Source organism: Diceros bicornis, chromosome 3, assembly GCF_020826845.1.
Source record: "Diceros bicornis minor isolate mBicDic1 chromosome 3, mDicBic1.mat.cur, whole genome shotgun sequence".
Lineage (NCBI taxonomy): Eukaryota > Metazoa > Chordata > Mammalia > Perissodactyla > Rhinocerotidae > Diceros > Diceros bicornis.
Window position 1 is genome coordinate 53,554,372 of NC_080742.1, and position 17,203 is coordinate 53,571,574.

Here is a 17,203-nt window from a genome sequence, read left to right on the forward strand (position 1 = left end):
CAAAAGACTTATGTGGAGAACATATAAAGAGTTTCTACAAATTAAAATGGAAAAGACAGACAACCCAATAGAAAAATGGGCAAAAGCCTCAAACAGGCACTTCACATAGAGGATATTCAACTGTATATAAGCATGTAAAAAGGTGTTTAATATCATTAGATATCACGGAAACTCAAGTGGAAACCATAATGAGATACCACTTCACATGCACTAGAATGACTAGAAGGAAAAAGACTGACAAGACTAAGTGCTGTGGAGCAACTCAAGCTCCAATCCACCACTCTGGGGAGAGAAATTGATACAACTACTTTAGAAAACTATTTGGCACTATCTACTAAATCTGAACATCAGCATATCCAATTACCCAGCATTCCAATCTAGTTTTACATCAAACTGAAATGTATATATGTGTGCACCAAAGACAGGTATAAGAATGTTCAGAGCAGCACTATGCAATTGGCAAAAACTGGAAACTATCCAGATGTACATTACCATAAAATGGATAAATCGTGGTATATTCATAGAATGGACTTCTATGCGGCGATGAGAATGAATGAGCTGTCTCTACATGCAAGCACATGGATGAGTATCTAAGCATAATGATGAATGAAAGAAGTCAAACACAAAACAGTACAAGCTGTATTGTTTCATTGATAAAAGGGACAAAAACAGGGAAGACTAATCTTTGGTGTTAGAAGTCAGCTTAATCTTTGGTTGAGGTTGTGACAGGGAGGGGGCTTGAGGGAACCATCTGGGATGCTGCTGATGTTCCATTTCTTGATCTGGGAGCTGGTTACACTGGGGCGTTCACAGTGGAAAATTGATCAAGTTATACATTCTCATTTCTGTATGTACATTATACTTCAATATAAATTTTTAAAGCAAATTATAGGCAATTTTTTCAAACAAATACAAACTAAAAGTAAGCAAGGTAGCAACCATAATATCAGAAAAGGCGATTTCATGGCATGAAGTATTGAGTGAATCAAAGAATGCCGTTTTATGTTGACAACGGATCAATCAACCACAAAGGTAATCAGTTGCAAACCTCTATGCCTCAAATGAACTAGCATCAAGTTATATTAAGCAAAATCTTGAAAGAGAAAACACTTGCCAAAAAATATTGTTAGGGTATATGTTGAGCATATACCATGTCGATGCCCATTTATAAACACGTGCATAATAATGGATGACATCAAGGACAGTCTGCAACTTGAACTTCCTCTTGCTAAGGCTAGTTGCACGAGTGCCACCTCCTTGGTCAGAAAACCTGTACCTAATATGGCCTTGTTCCTCATGAAGACCAACCAGCTACTAACGGCAGGTTCAGCACATGGACCTCCTCTAGAGGAGGAGTGACAATTTGTCCTCACCGTGGAAAGTACATTTGGGAGGGGAGGTGACACAGCAGAGATGAGGCTGCATCAGATGGGCCAAAGTGGGATGAGAAGGTTTCTGGGCTACCGGCAGCGTTGATGCATCCCCAAGGCCATCACTGGTCTTGGTCCTTGTGTGCCCGCTTTGTAAAGTTTGTTGCCTTTAGAGCTTGATCATCCGCTCATGACCAAAAATAACTAGATGGGACACTGGTCCCAAAGAGAATCTCTGGTCTTTGACTTGGCCCGTCTGTTACCTAGTGTATAAAACTTGACGGACTCAGCACTGCTTTCCTGTCTTATGTACAGGAAAACTGCGGAAGCAAAGAATGTCAGTGCCTACTCTTTTATGGGCATTTGGCCTAATTTTCTTGTGCTGTCTGGGAAAGGAAATCTGGAGGGTTCCACCTACACCAACTCACAACTTTGTTTATTTTCCTTTCAAGTCTCCTTCTCAGGCCAAGACGTTGGCGAGATGAATAGTCCATTGATCGCCCTGGGTTAGGACACCACGGTCATTGCGCAATGTGTTTTCTGTGTGTGAATCTGGATGCTAAATGAACACTTAAAGCAGGGGAGGGAGTGGGAGAAGGACACAGACAGCCAGTGGGAATGAATGGGTTCGTTTCAAGACTGATTTAAAAGACGATGGGGTCATAGTAGACCTTAACCTGAATATCAGTGTGCAATGGCTGTAAGAAAATAAACAATTCTAGAAGAAAATACGTGGAAGATAACACCAGGATGCATTAAATAAAGTTGACATAATTTAATCAGTTAGGGTTCACTTGTGCTCTCCACAGCCAAAGGAGAATTTGTAAATACAGTGAAGAGTCAGAGGAGATGCTAAATGATGTTGCCCAGTGAAATGGAACCATTGTTATAAAAAATGAATAATGACACCTGCCTGCCCAGCTGCCATTCTAAGAGAATAAAAATAAATGCAAACACCTTAAGTGTGGAGGGGGCACAGTTGTATTATTAATCACTTACCCATGAATATGTAAGTGTGTCATAGAGCCATTCCATTGAGCAGTCTGACCAAGAAGCAATGGAGAAAAGTTAAGGCCCCATAAGGAGAAGGTGGGTTTGAGTTCGAGATCTGGAAGACAGAAAAGGGAGACCACCAAAACTGGACAATGAAAACTTCTGGGGGGGTCAAAGACTGGCTAACAGTAGCTGTCTTCCCTCAAGCCCAGGACGAAGGAGTGTTCTAGCACTTGTGTGCCATCATCTTCCTCTGCAATGGATGAACAACATCTTGAGTTTATCTAGAAGCCAGTCAAGCAGGGACAATTTTTTCTTGTCTTTATAGCCCAGAAGCTGTTGTTTCTCCTCAACTACTGATGAGTTTTTGTCTTATGGACCTGTGACTCCTGGAACTAACCATGTTTCTTCTTTGCTTCAATTGCTAGCAAATTCCAAACCAAACTTATGATTCACCCTTACCAGAAGTTTCACACAACTTCATTTTCATTGGTGCACTTTGTGGACTTGTCTCCTGTCTGGTTCCATGTTATGTCTCTATCCCTTTCTCCCTTCTCCTTCTCCCTCGCACCTCTTTTTATTTTATGTTATTTTGTATTCTATATAGATTCCAAAAACCACCTTAAGAATTTTGACACAAAGGCCTGGTATAAACAAATGGCACCAAGTGACTTTTAATAATCCTGGCCTATGAAATATTATTTGCCTTGTGTCAGCTTTGTAAAGAAGGACATTTTTTAACAAGATCAACAAATACAGAAATAGCCAAAATGGAACTTGGAAGAAGGATTCCAAATTTCTTGCTCTAACTGCTGCTTCACACTCCTCAGCAGGTATGAAAATATTTTAGATCTACTCAAGTAAACTCCTCCATTTCATCTGAAGGAGCAAGGAAAATACCAGGGAATTAATGCAAATTCTACCAAAACTAATATATAAAGCTGTATATTTTCAAGTTCTAAATAATAAAAATATTACATTTCCCTAACCTGTTTATCATATTTTTAGGGCATGTTATGTTTCAGGTGGGCGTATGTTTGATTCTTTTTAAAAATCTGTTTAGTTTATTTATGATTGTTTTATTATGAAAGAAATACAAGTTCGTGTTAATACATGAATGAATGATAAAGTTAAAAAAAACCTTCCTTCTCTTGCTCTCCTCATCTTAAGCCCCAGGGGTTTCGATTATTAACAATTTGGTATCTATCCTTCTGGAATTTCCTATGTGTATGCACACACAAATGTATGTGTACCTGCATAGATATGGTATGTATATCACAAAAGGAAGCTTTCCATTGTAAATGGATCAACTGAATATACCACAGCTTGTTTACCTTTCTGGTGATTTGTTTTACTTTTTTAAAGTTTTCTCCCATTTGATTTAACAGCTAAAATGGGAAAACAGACAGCGGCCGTGATTATCATTTTGTAGGCATTACACACTGAATCCTAACACCGCAGGGAATCTGAATTCACTTACTGATCATCTCTTTCATCTACAGCAGGAATTCAATGAGAACAAAGATGGTCGTACTTCACTGGTCACATACCAGAGGCTTCAGGTTCCCTGGAAGGGACTCGGCACTCCTCAACAGGCACCATAATGCTGGTGTTCATGACTGCCTTCAATTTCAGTGTTAAATTCGTAAATTCCCATAATGGCCACCAGAGGGCATCAACCACCCAGCGCATTCAAAGCTTTTGAGTCCCTAGTACAGCAGGCAGATGCTTAGCTCCTGGCTTGAAGATCTGTTTCTGCTCACATTGGCCGCTTTAGTTTTAAATATCCCATTATAATGTTTTAAAGAAACGTGATTGAACCCACTCTCCAGTTATTGAATGCAACAACGCAGGTAAATTTCCTTACACAGTGCCTTGCTAAATAAACATTTAATAAGTTATTATAATTGTCGTTCATATCCCATTGAAAAAAAATAGAAAACCATCCCTTGCTGTGATTATTCTCCCTAACAAATACATCCTTGCTCAGGCTCTTCCATTTAATATCGGTCCAATGCAGGGTTATTATGCTAAAAGTGCTTCTGCCTTGAATTGCTTCTTTAATTCAAGTCTAGATAAGCGAGTCTAGCTAAGTACTTTAAAAACTTTTTTTGATTCTTATTGTTTGTTAAATACGTATTATCTTACATACTTTCCTCCAATAAAATGTATTTTGTGAAATATACACATTATACATAATTTTTCATCAGAGAATTAGCAAGATATGTAGGGAAAAGCACATTTTCTTAGTTACCACCATCACAAAGGCAGAACTGTGAGCGAGATTAAGATTGTTATCACTCTCAAACGTTATTGAAGCATGTTCTTTCGAGGTACAAATGGATACTTTCACTAACAAGTAGTTCACAAAGGCAGTGGGGGTGGGGGGGGGAGCGGTGGGGTTCCACTGAATTTCCTTAAATTTCCATTAATTCTGTATATTTTACAGGTAAATATAGAGAGACGTGTTTTTATTTAAACAGAAAATAGACTTTCTGATACTTATTTGCCAATATTTATAATTAAAATTTCAAAGGCAAATGAGCAGTGAAGGGCAGTAAGTCGTGCGGCCACGAGGTAGCGCTATTTCATTGATTTGAGAAATGCTTTAACAACCGGCTAGAGACAATCGCGCTGAAAACAGAAAGAACATATGAATGAATCGCCTTCTCGGTATTACTTCAATTTGAATGAAAGAATCCAGTATAGTTTAACATTTAGAATTAATTTCTATAAACTATCTAAACAATAAAGCAGCACCAAAATACAAATGGAAGGAGTATGAGGAAATCATTGCTGCAAAGTGGGTTGAGAAATTATGCATAAAGGCTCCATAATAATAACCTACGCTATTGCTTTTAATAGCAATATTTTATAGCTCTCCCTGAAGGCACAAGGCATTTTCACTTTCATTACTGTATTTTGAATTCCACATGATCCACTGAAGCAGGCAAGAGCCCTTTCGTTCCCATTTTACAGCTAAGGAAACAGACGTTAAGAAGCTAAGTAACCATTCCTGGCATCCCAAGATTGCAACACCCTCTGCAGCGCCAAGGAGCTTTACCGGCCCTAACACCTTCCTGACGCCTGTGAGGGAGTGTAAATCCCGCAGGCACTTCACCTCAGCACCGCGGCTCTGTGGCTCTTGACTGCTCCCCACCCCCACCCAGGCGGATACGGCTGTATCCTGACGTTTCCTTTCATTCCCCATCTGCCCGCGCAGCCCAGCGTCCAAAGTGCTGATCACCAAGAAGACCGCAGCTTCCACAGTCACAGAATCCCCAGGAGCCTGTCTCCCATCCCAGAAACGTAAAATGATTTATTATGTGCACCCTCCCTTCCTCTGTGGAGCAGAAATCTGCATCCTGTATCTAGTCTCTCATGATGGGGGCCTGCAGAAAACAAAACACCATCCCCTCATTTCTTATTCATGGAGAAGGCAATGTATAATATGATTACATACGTGATGGATTGGATCCGACAGACATTACAAAAGGCAAGACAGAGAACACTAACTAGGGAACGGATTTTTCACTGATATTCAACGTCTCCTGTAGTCAACAGCGAAGGGAGGTGGGGATGAGACAAATGCAAAGAGACACGCAAATAACTTTCAGTACCAAACTCCAAAGTAAATTCCTCCATCAGGCAAAGGCTCACTGCGCGTTTGCTCTGTGCCAGGCACCTGACCGCGTGCTATATACCTCATCTCTTTTAGTTACCCTTGTTTTACAGACACGAAAAAAGAGGTTTCGAGAAGTGAAGTTCACAAACAGGACTTGGAACCCATCTTGCCTAGCACACCCAAACCGGTCTTCTTGCTCTTGAGCTACATTGCGCCCAGCATGCTTCCAGGACGCACGCTCGCTGAGGCTGTTCAGGACCCACCCGCACAGCCACTGGCTGCTTTCAGCTGCTCGCCACTCTGAGTGATGGCCTGAGACTAGATGCGGAATCTGAAGAAGTAAATGAAGCCGAAGGCTTCAGAGCCTTCTTCAGCGCTGGTCCCTGTGAGTTCTGGGAGGAGTCCTTAAGTGTTCGGGGGAGCAGAGGAAGCCAGGTTGCAATCAGAAAGCATTTCTAAGTAAGTGTTTTTGGTAAATTGCCTAAAGAGATCTTTAGGAGAAAGGACCTAAACCTCTATGTTTCCAGTAATTTGTTGTAATTTACTTTTTCATTCTTAGTAAATATTCACTTTCATGCCTATTTTGTATTTGTAATTACATATCTTTTTTTAAGAGAGCTCCCCAAATTGTATAAGCTTCAGGCTCCAGAGTCAGGATCTGCCGCTGCCTGGGACTCTGTTGTTCAATATTTTGCCTCTCGTCTCCTAAAAGGCTGCAACAGTTTCTCATAAATCTTCAGGCTGTCACTGATCGGCATGGTGCCTGAAACATCATGGTCCTGGAAAAGGAGAAGCAAGGGAAGAAAAACGAAAGGAGGGAAAGAGGGAGGGAGGGAAGGAGGAAATGAACGGGATTATGTGAAGAGTTAGTAATGGGTATAACCCATGGAGGGAGAGTCAGCACTGTTAAGAGCGCCCTTTAAAAAAAATCAACCTTCTAAACAAACTGGATCTCCTTCTCTTACGAAAGTCCCAGCGCACCTAGGACAGCTTCAATGGACTGTTCAATAATAAGGGTACATTGTCATGGACACTGTGTGACTAGAGACAGGATCTAGACTTTGTTCCTGTGATTTTTTGACATTTTGTTAACCTGAATCATCCAATTATATTAACCACTGATGACCCATCATATATTATTTTGTCCTCGTCCTGCTCCTCCAGTCAGAGGGTCTCGAAATTCCTTAAACAATTCACCCACTCGTTATGGAAGTTTGCAGCAGCCGCCCGTCTCCTTCATCAGACAGTAGCTCCCTGCGCTTATCCCGGGTGCTCTGTCTACAGAGCTGTAGGTGCAGTTTAGATCCTTGGACCTGAGGATGGATGGTTCAACTGCCGTACAACTTCATTGGCCCAAACCACCTGGGTTTCCCATCTACACTGATCACATTGGCGAGTTCAATCTTGACCATACTGACAAGCTCACATCTACCTCCGCAGATGCCATCTTTTCTTTTAGGTTGTATCTAGCACCAGAGTATTGGGGCTTAGGTTCATGTCAACTTTGGGTGTCAGGGTCAAACCAAGTAAAGTGACAAAGAAGGTTAAACAAGCTTCAGCAATATAAACAAATACACAGGAGATTTCTATCTTTTCCATTTCTTCTTATAAAACTCTGTGCGTGTTTTATGGTCTTAAACACAAGCTGCTGCTTCAGCCATTCGCACTGAGAGACAAGAAGAGAAAAGGAGAAATTTCTTTAAATGTGGCAGGATAAAGGGAGTTCTGGGGTTTCTTCATCTGGTGTCTGTTCATATACAGACAGAAATAAACAAGTGCATGTTTATCCTATTAAGCCTATAAATCTTACAGAAACCCAGCTGCTGCCCATCTGCAGGGCTTCTGCAAATTTCCTGTTCACGATATCTACCCTTCCAGGCTCTTGGTTATTTGTGGTCCTTTGTTGATATGACCTAAAACCAGAACTCCTTTAGTAGCTCTGGTCTAGAATTACAGTTTTGGGTCTTTTGTTTTATCTAATTGCTAGAAGAAAGTATAGCTCCCGTAGCTTTAAATAAATTTTTATTTTCTGGAAATAGAAAACACTCTTTGCAATAAAGTAAATATCCATCATGAGTTCACCATCCAAGCTTGAGTGGGTTGATATTTGACATATGTTCAGACTGTTAAATATATAATTGAAGCCCACAGGTAGATATAAAGTTACTTTAAAAATTGTCCTCCTTGAAGGCAAGGTTTAACTCTATAGAATAGCTTTCTTTGTCTCCATTCTCTTGGTTTCCATCTTTTTTTAAGAAGCTACCCTCATAAGCTTTATAGGATTACTAACGACGCTACGTCACCTATTGACAGAAGAAAGCCATTAGAACGGTCGCTAGTTATCTGAAATTTAAGTCGGCTTACCAAAGCTATTAAGAAGACAACTACATGCATTTGTAGGGCTGCTCCTGTCCTTCTGGGGTTAAGTAAATGGTCTGGAAGTGGGTGAAGAGAATAAAGGGACACTGGCAAAGTAGCATTCTCCACTTAGGAGGAAAGACATCCTGTGGAAGTTTTTGAGGTCCAGCTTAGAAACAACAACAACAACAAATCATCTATATTTTTTCAGCTGAATTGTCTAGTTTTCATGTAGCAACTCTCTTCAAGGCCTTCATGAAACGCTTCTCGTCGGATATTTCCAGCCGCAGGATGCTCTTTCTGTTCAAAATGGACGCAGATTTGAATTCTCCGCAGAGAAGAGGCCCAACACGCTGGCGGGAAGGAGCGAGGGGTCACTGGGCGCTGGAAGGTGCAGAAGTGGGGTCGCCGGAAGACGGGGTGGGGCTGGGGGAGAAAACGGGTGCAGCGCGGCGGAGCCCATGGACCACGATGCGGCGCAGCGAGAAGCTACAGCTGTTCGTTGAGCCTCGCCCACTTCCCCTGCAAGTTTCTTGGGCTTTATTCTTTAAAAGCAGTTTTATTAGCGCCTTTCTTCTGGGTGCTACAAAACGAAGTGACCGCTAGGTGGCAATATGGGTCAAGACAAGAACTTGATCACACTGCGGTGAAATAATAGACATATAGATAAAATAGAGGTCTTGTAAAGAAGTGTGCCGAGTATGCTTTCCAATCCGTCTTCTCCACAGCCATACACATTGATATTGTATTTGGGGACAAAATATCAAAAATTAACCGAATGATAAAGTACTGTGCGTGCTAATCCATCATTTTTTTCTCTTAGGTTCTGAGAGTTGGAAGAATTTTAGAGAATATGTTACTCCTCAACATCAGAACAGGCTAATTTCTGGAAACATTGTCCGCTCATAAGTCCAAAATATAAGATCAAAGAAGTGGTTCTCACCCAGGGGGATTTTGCACCCCAAAATGTCAGTAGTGCGAAGGTTGAGGAACCCTGGTCCAAAGCGACGGTACAGGTTGTAGACACTTTTCCGCCAAACAAGGGTGCAATCTAGCCCCGCAGCATTCTAAACCAGGCACGCTCTTCATGCTGTCTGTATGCATCCTCTGTGCACTGTGCATCTTTCCCCTAAGACGACCTGTCAGTCTTACGTGGAGGCGGATAAACTGGTCTTTCAGATCCCTGCCAGCCCCGGGAGACTCCTTCACTTCAAGGCATCTGCTCCGGGGCCGCTGGACTCAGGGCGCCCTCCGTGTCCCCAGCAAAGGTGTCACCAGCTGCCCCTTCACCACACTTGGTCTCCTGGGTCCTCGACTGACGCAGATGTGGATCCCCTAGCCCCACTCCTGCAGGTGACCAGGCAGTGGTCAGCAGCACCAAGTCTGCCCCCAGGACTCTGGCCTGGGACTTGGCTTCATCACATACGAGCTATATGACCTGAACCAAGTCACTTAGCCTCTTCTGTAAAATGGGGGTGAAATGGCACCTACCTCCTAAGGTGTTGTGAGGAGCAAAGGAGCTAATCTATGTAAAACCCGGTAGGTGTGAACGGTGGTAGGCATTTTCCTCTTCTCTCACTCTCATTGGGCATGATTCACTTTGTTTCTTCTCTAAAAGGATTTCACCCAAGTGCATAGGCAACATCTCTCATTGTCTCATCACTTTTAATTTTTCAAAAAATACTTCTTTTGTATGTGTCTTTATTACCTGCCTCATCTCATTATTAGCACCTTCAACTCTTTTGCCCAGACACCATGCAGGCTGCTGATTGCACTCTAGACCCAGACAGCCTGAGACGGAATCTCACTCTGCCCCTCCCTAGATATCTGATCTTGAACAAGTTACTTGATTTCCCTATGCCTCAGTTCTCCCACCTCTAAAATGGGTGTGATAACAGTACCCATTGTTATAAGATTAAATTAGTTCATACTGCTAACACACCTGGAGCAGTGCCTAGCACGTGGTAAGCACTAAATAAGATATAAGTAAATGAAAACAACAGTGATGAGGTTAATACTATCTCCTAACACCTAAAAATGGAACTCAAATGCTCCAGAAAAACAAATGATGGGAGGGCTGAGGCTAAACTTAAAGTGCAAGAACTCCAAGGTCATCCCTTCTCCGTGGGTGGGCTTGAGGGGAGAGCTTCCTTTGCATCTATGAACATTCATTGTGCAGGAGCTGCACACTTGGTCCAATCTTCTAATTTCAACCAGAAGACAACCTGAGCACAAAGGAGTCGATGCTGCACAATACAGAGAGAGGAGGACGGGACCCCGGGCCAGACCCACAGCCTGCCGCCTTTCCCTCCATTTAGTGAGTTCAATCAATAACTGCAGTAGTGATCTGACATTGTTATTAACCTTCTCCACGCCTTGCAAGCCGGCTTCCCCCCATCCTGAAACGGTGTTCCGTTTCTTCTCACGTGGCCCTCTGAGAACGTCTGATGTCTCAAGGGCACTGAATTCAAAATACCTAGAAAACATCAGCTGTTTTTTTTTTTTTTTCACCTCTACCAGTGGATTTCACCTTGAATAGAATACCATCAATGCCACCAAAAGAAAAAATTAAAGGAAACAAAATCAAACAGTGAACACAGCAGAACTAGGATATTACAGAATTTTTCTTGAAAAATCTGCTGTCCTTCAAGGGTCACTCCAATAACACATTGTGGTTCCCAAATGCATGTCTTACACTGTGTTGTAACTATTGGTTTATTTCTCCACCTCCCCATTCTATGACATCTTAAAGGCAGGGACGGTCATCAATCGCTCTGTGCCCTAAGTAGCCGGAGCACAGCTCGGGGCTCACAGCAAACCTCATAAATGTCTGCCACTGCCCTGGAGAAAGACGCTGACCCAGGCCCATGAGGCAGCGTTTCCCAGGGTGAGGCATGTGGACCAGTGCCGTCCGTCGGAAGATTTTAGGTGGAAGGAGAGATGACCTTAGATAGGACACAGACAAGGTATTAAACAACATTGAATCATATAACGAGAAAGTCATTCCTCTTTCAATTATCCTTCAAACTTTCTGATTCTTTCAAGGAGAAAGTCTCCATTTGGTACTAATACGTCTTCAACTCCCCTCTCTCTCTCCCTCTCTCTTTGTCCCCACCCCTCAACACCTCTTGGACAAACTAAATAAACCTAAGAGTCGGAATGTTTAGCAGGCAAAAATATCTACCTAGAATTTAAGGCATTGTTCTCATTACATCTAGGTATGACCATCTCTTCTTCACAGCAGGCGATAACAGTAGTTTTCCATTTTCCGTCCTGTAGCAGAGGCAGCTGTGCTCAGCAAATACCCCACAGGCTCTGCTCCACTGCCAGGCCCCTTTGCAGTTGGGAGGGATATGTGACTGATCCTCACCAGGGAAATGTGAGTGGAAACTATGTCACTTCTGAGCTGAGACGCTCATGAGCCAGTGTGCAGCCGTCTGGCCTCTCTCCTGCTGCCTTAGTGACCCTGGATGCCACTGTAGGGGAAAGACTTCACCTCCCCCCTCCTAGCTTCAACAGCTGGGTCTATAAACCAAACTGACAACCAGCAGATTAACAGAGGAAAACATATACAAATTTATTAATTTTTAATATTATGTGTGTGGGGGCATCACAGGAAAAGACATAAATACTCAAAAAAGCAGTGAGATCTGAGAGCTCATATAGCGTCTTAATAGGGAAAGGCAGCTGAGGGGAGAGTAAATGATTTTTAGGAAAGATGAATGGGCCCTTAGAAGAATAGATGGGAGGTATGATTGTTTGTGACAAAGTTCGTCTGGGTGTGGTGTGGACTTCTAGTCTCCTCTCCTGTGACAAGTCAATTTTTTCCGGTTGATGAAACTCCCAGGGAGGAGATTTATGACCATTGAGTTCCTTTTGGACGATCCGTCTTGAGGCAGATAAGGGGAGTTCAGAGAAAGTCTCTCCCTGCATTTGCTGTTTTTCAAGTGCCTTCAGTTCAAAATATCAATACACCCAAGCAGCGCATTTTGGGGTAGCATGTCCTGAACCCCTTCACCACATTTTGAGATGGTGGCCTTATAAGATGGAGGGAGCCTGGATGTAAGAGTCACTGTCTTAGGAGTCATGTTCAAGAAAAGCTGCCCTGGAAAGTCATCGGACTCACACTGGATTTTACATGAATGAAAAATAACCTTTGCTCTGTGAAGCCACTGAGATATCAAGGTTTATTTGTTACTGCAACAAAGCCCATTGTATCCTGACTAATACAATGACTTTTAATTTTTTGTCAATTATAAAAAAAGTGAGTGAATTTAAAGAAAATATTAACTAAAAAATGGTTTGAGATATAACAAAAATTATGAAAGTAGTACTCAAATGCCACCTAGTGTTGTATAGTCTTAGAGCTGATGCTCCAAAAGAGCCAAAAGCCATGGCCCGCCTGCCCTCACTAGGTCCACTCCTGAGAGCCCGGGACCAGGCTGGGGTCAAGTGCAGCCTGGGGCTACAAGACAGAACTAAGGGAAGGAGCAGTTTCAGGCACCAAATCTGCACCTCTGCCTCCATGGAAACCAGGTGAATTAATCAGATTAAAAAGTGGGAGTGGTATAATTAGAAGCATTAGGAGCCTGGAGGAAAAGACTTAAAATTATCTACTTTTCCAAACAACTCAATCAAAAAGTAGGCAGAAGATATGAACAGATACTTTTCCAAAGAAGATATATGGATGGCCAACAGGCATATGAAAAGATGTTCAACATCACTAATCATCAGGGAAATGCAATCAAAAATACATTGAGATATCACCTTACACCTACTAGAATGGCTATAATCACCAAGACAAAAAATAACAAATGTTGGAGAGGATGTGGAGAAAAAGGAACCCTCATATACTGTTGGTGGGAATGCAAATTGGTACAGACACTATGGAAAACAGTATGGAGACTTTTCAAAAAACTAAAAATTGAAATACCATGCCATCTGCCTATCCCACTACTGGATATTTATCCAAAGAATGGAAATCAGCAATTCAAAGAGACTTATGCATCCCTCTTTTCATTGCAACACTATTCACTATAGCCAAGATGTGGAAGAAACCCAAGTCCCCATGGACTGATGAGTGAATAAAGATGTGGTATATATATACAATGGAATACTACTCAGCCATAAAAAAAGACAAAATTGTCCCATTCGCACAACATGGATGGAACCTGAGGGTATTATGTTAAGTGAGATAAACCAGTCAGAGAAAGACAAACACCATATGATTTCACTCATATGTGAGAGAACAGATTAGTGGTTACTAGAGGGGAAGGGTGTTGGGGGGTGGGCATAAAGGGTAAAGGGGCACGTGTATGTGGTGACTGACAAGTAATAATGTACAACTGAAATTTCACAATGTTATAAACTACTATGACATCAATAAAAAAATTATCTACTTTTCCACAGGTAGCATGACACACTCTTACTATTTTTTCTTTTATGATACTCAGCTTTCCTACAGCCCTGTCACTTCCATGGATTTGATGTAGGATTCAATACCATGTACCTCAAGGCCAATTTTTCCTTTCCAGTCCTCAGCTTCTGATTTGGATTGAAGTCCTAATTATTTGTCCATTCTCATTATACCAGACATGGAAATTGATGCACACATGTTTTCATCTTGGGGATGATTTAATATTAATCAAAAATTATGTTGTCCCAAAGTGGGAAACAAAGCCTCTGGGGTCGATTGTATCCAAATAAATTCTCTTCCCCAAAGGAAAGTCTGAGTGGAATTGATCCTGACTTAGATATCTCTGGGGCCCAACGACAAAGTAGGAAAAACATGAAACAAGTCTGACCCCAACACGAGTTGAGCTGTTTGTCTTTGAGCAAGTTGCTTTACCTCTCTGTGTCTGTGTTTTCAACTCTCAAAATGGGAGTATTAACAGTTACCTCAACCAAGTAACTAGTACTGTTGTGAAAGCAGATGACAGATACGGCAGTGCCAGGCAAATTGTATTGGCATCAGCTACCATACCTTGAGTTCTTACTACGTAATAGACACTATACTGAGCACTCTGCACACTTTAAGTCATTTGATCCTCAGTGTAGAGACAAATGCAGAAACCATTATGTTAGTATCCTCTTTCACAGAGAGAAAACCAAGACTTAGTTGGAGAGGGTGAGTAACTTCCTAGAAGTTACTAAGTCACTCAGTTACTAAGTGGTGGGGCCAGAACTCAAGGTCAAGTGCATGTGGCCACCGAGCCCTCAGCCATCACGCTTCCTTGCCTCCCAGGCAGGACACGGTGCCAGGGCATGCAAGGTGTGGATTGTTACTGACTCCTCGAGGTGGTTCTTTGGGCTGTCACACGGCCCCAGGCGTTTAAACTATGTCCAGCCACACAGGGTTAATCTGAATAATCTGAATGGGGGGGGGGAGTAGACTGCGGCAGCAAGCACTGCCAGAGAGCGCCACGCTGCTTAGCAACAGGGAAAACAAGCATCGCTCCAGAAGGAAGGAAAACGAGCTTTGAGGGTGGGTGGAAGGAAGGAGGGAGGAAGGGGGAGGAATTGAGTCTTGCCAAATCTGGGAGGGTATGAGCAGTGTTGGCACCACTGGGGGGGGCGTGCGGGTCTTGAGGGGAGGACACACCATGGCCAAGTGCTCTCTTGTAAGGAAGAAAAGGCTCTGCCAGGAGTTTTGACATCCAGACCTGGTGTCTCTTTGGTGCTCTCTTCCTGACCCTGGGATGCTGTAGATGATATCGGGATTTTGAAAGTTTAAACTTGAATGTTATTCACTTAACTAATCTGAATGTCTTCTTATTGTTACCTGGTCACAATGCTTGTGAGATGCCAGGGCCAACAACGAAGACAAAAAATGAAAATATCTGGTCATCTAAGTTCAGCCTTAACCTTGGCATATAGGCTGCCTACAGTTGGTAAGCAGAGGTGCCAGCCCTAAAAGGTCCTGGACTGCGTGAGGATGACCTGGGGATGGGCCACGGAAAGAATGCAGCTCCCCAGAGCCAGCGTCTACTGATAGCCTGAGAGGAGAAAATTCCAGATTAATAAGAAAGCCCCATGAAGCCCCACCCAACCAAGAAGAAAATATGGGTGCATTTCAAACTTTTACCTAAAATGTGTACGGTGGTAAAATGGATGCACGTATGCTTCTTTAGTGGGGGTTATTCCTGCTCTGTGATACAATTAGAGAGGTACAGAGAAGCTGTACCCCAAATACCTCCATGAAAATTTTATTTTGTTTCCAAGGAATTATTGTTAATTTTGTTTGGGGTGATAAAGGTACTATGGTTATGTTTAAAAAAAAAAAGATGCATTTTGAAGTAGGATAAAATGATATGATGTTTGGGATATGCTTTAAAATAATTCAACAAAGAATAAAAAAGAAAAAGGAAATGTTGCAAATCACTGATAATTGTTCATCTATGTGATGAATCTATGAGGTTTGTACTATTCCTACTATTGTACTATTCTTGCTACTTTTATGTGCATGAAGAAGAAAATGTATTCATGCAACAGGCACCCAAAAACAGCCTGCAAATGTGCCTGGGATGTATTCCTTTGGTTTGAGTAACTTTAAAACATCTGCAAATCTCAACAAAATCTTCATGCCTAAGTCTCTCTGAGCTTTAACAGCCACTTCCTGAAAACTGATTAATCAGATACATTGTGATTAATGTGGGGAATTAGGAGAATGACGAATTAAGGAAAAGTTTGGGCAGAAAGAATACAGGCCGGGGACCAGGAAGCTGGAGTTTGCGGAAGAGCAGAAACTGCATTGCAGGTTTCGGGGAGGTTGGCGGACTGTCTTCTCAAAGGAGTTCTGTGACGGAAATAACAAATAAAGGACCATGGACGGAAGACCAGAATATCTGGGCACGACTCTGGTCCTTGCCGCCAGCTGGTGGTGTGTCTTTGGGCATGTCATTTGTGTGTTCGTTCATCAAATATCTGAAACATCAGGGTGGGGAAAAAGGCACAAATGGCACCGTCTGGGCTTGGGGTTGCTTAGCGACTCTGGGGGAGGATGCTGACTAAACCAGCACCATTCAGCACGGTCCAGCACTGGGGTGTGCGCTATGGGAAGGTGTATGGGGTTGTTGAGGCTCCAGTGGAATGCAGAAGGATGAAGAAGAGCTGAGTGTGCATAGAAGGGGGAGATACATATTGCAGGAGGAAGGGACTGCATGCACAAATGTGTGGAGTTGTGATGCAGATCTTGATGGATCCAACGTGGCTGGAGAATAGGGGGGGTTTAGGGATGTGGCAGAGGACACAGCTGGAGAAGTAGGCTAGGCTCAGATCCGTTTGACAATTCATTCAACAAATAAGTATGTCCCAGGCAGTGTGCCAGGGACCAGGATACAGCAACGAACAAGATAGAGAAAAATACTCGACTTGGCAGAAATTACATTGGTGCAGGTGAAGAAAAAGACAATAAAAAAGGCAAATGAAGATAAAGTATATCATCCGACAAGTTGACAGATGTTATAGCAAAACACATCGACGGGGAGGGAGATAAGGAGCGTTGAGGGGTTGCGGTTTCACTTTGAACATCTGAAACATGTTCTGAAGGAAAAGAGGAATGAGCCTTGCTGGTACCTGAGGGAAGAACATTCTAGAAAGAGCTTATAGGACCTTGAATACCATGGGGAAAGCTCTGTCCTCACAGCCATGGAGACAATGAATTTTAATCAGAGGATCCAAACCATCAAATTTCAGTTTTTTTTTTTTTAATTTTATTTATTTATTTATTTTCCCCTCAAAGCCCCAGTAGATAGTTGTATGTCATAGCTGCACAGCCTTCTGGTTGCTGTATGTGGGACACGGCCTCAGCATGGCCGGAAAAGCGGTGCGTCAGTGCACGCCCAGGATCCAAACCCAG